This window comes from Nomascus leucogenys, chromosome 1a (assembly GCF_006542625.1).
Source record: "Nomascus leucogenys isolate Asia chromosome 1a, Asia_NLE_v1, whole genome shotgun sequence".
In the NCBI taxonomy this organism is placed as follows: Eukaryota; Metazoa; Chordata; class Mammalia; order Primates; family Hylobatidae; genus Nomascus; species Nomascus leucogenys.
Genome location: NC_044381.1, coordinates 71,945,381 through 71,947,171, shown reverse-complemented (window position 1 = coordinate 71,947,171; position 1,791 = coordinate 71,945,381). Strand labels below are relative to the sequence as shown.

General features: G+C 41.7%; 1 pseudogene; it reads left to right on the top strand.

Moving 5' to 3' along the window:
- Positions 1-1,360: 1,360 nt before the first annotated feature.
- Positions 1,361-1,442, top strand: LOC115836169 (annotated as a pseudogene).
- The last annotated feature ends 349 nt before the right edge of the window (positions 1,443-1,791 follow it).

The window sequence follows — 1,791 nt, the reverse complement described above, 5'->3', positions numbered from 1 at the left end:
TTTTTTTTTTTTTTTTTTTGTATTTTTAGTAGAGACGGGGTTTCACCCTGTTGGCCAGGATGGTCTGGATCTCTTGACCTCATGATACACCTGCCTTGGCCTCCCAAAGTGCTGGGATTACAGGCATGAGCCACCGCGCCTGGCTGAAGATATTGTTTTAGATGTGATGAATATTTAAATCAGTAGACTCTGAGTAAAGCAAATTACCCTTTATAATGTGGGTTGGCTTCATCCACTAAGTTGAAGGCCTTAAGAACAAAGACTGAGGTTTCCTGGAAAAAAATCCATTCTGCCTCAAGACTGAAATATAGAAACCCTACCTGAGTTTCCAGAGGGAAGATTTTGAATTTAAGATGGCAACACTAACTTTTCCCTGAATTTCTGGCAAGCTGGCCTGTTCTGCAGATTCCAGACTTACCAGTTTGCACAACTGGGTTAGTCAATTCCTTAAAATAAATCTGACTGTGTGTGTGTGTGTATCCCTATATGTTCAGTTTCTCTGGAGAACCCTAACTGATACAAAACCCAACTCCAAAACCTATTTTGTGTCAGTGACATATTTAAATAACTATCAAGGGACCTGATGTATAGCAGTTGACCTTCTGGGTTCCAGTTTAAGTCCCAGCCCCACCCCACTTACTAGTTTCATGAACTTTTACTTAATCATGCTTAGTCTTGGTTTCTTCATTTGTGTAAGGGAGAAAATGGTAGCATTTGGCCAGGCACAGTGGCTCACACCTGTAATCCCAACACTTTGGGAGGCTGAGGGAGGCGGATTGCTTGAGCTCAGGAATTCGAGACCTGCCTGGGCAACATGGCGAAACCCCTCTCTACAAAAAATACAAAAATTAGCTGGGCATGGTGGCACAATGCCTGTAGTCCCAGCTACTCAGGAGACTGAGGCGGGAGAACCACTTGAGCCCAGGAGGTGGAGGCTGCAGTGAGCCGTTTTTGTGCTACAGCACTCCAGCCTGGGCGACAAAGTGAGACCCTGTCTCAAAAAAAGAAAAAAAAAAATAGTATTTGCTGAATAGGCTGTTGTAAAGATTAAACAAGAAAACATGTCCACTTAGAATAGTATCTCACTCAGAGTAGGTAGTCAATAAAAAGTTAGTAGTTACTAAAATTATTGTGGGAAGCTGTCACAGAAGGGTAATTTACAAAGTGAGGAAAGCTAGCTAGTTTAGTTCACTTTCCTCCCCCACATTTCTCTCCCAAAACTCTCAGGTACAGACACAGGCAGCATCTGTTTTTCACTACAACCTATTCCTGGGGTATATTATAAATGTATATCACACATTTCTTCTAAAGTGTCCTATCTCTTCCCATAGGAATCAATCAAATTTAAAAGTTGGTTTCCAAGACTATACTTTTAGGGATCATTTCTGTAGTTTTTTACTAGAGAAGTTTCTCTGAAAGTGTAGAGCAAAAAAAAAAGGGTTCCAAATTCCAAATTGAGGACAAACTCATCAACGAAAGCATTATTATGTCACAAAGGCAACTTCAGTACATCTTGGTAGTCATTTAAAACAATAAAGTTTTTGTTTTGTTTTGTTTTGTTTTGTTTTGAGACGGAGTCACTCTGTCACCCAGGCTGGAGTGCAGTGGCATGATCTCGGCTCACAGCAAGCTCCACCTCTTGGTAAGAGGTGAAGCCAGCTGAGCTTCTGGGTGGGGTGGGGACTTGGAGAACGTTTGTGTCTAACTAAAGGATTGTAAATGCACCAATCGGCGCTCTGTGTCTAGCTAAAGGATTGTAAATGCACCAATCAGCACTCTAAAATGGACCAG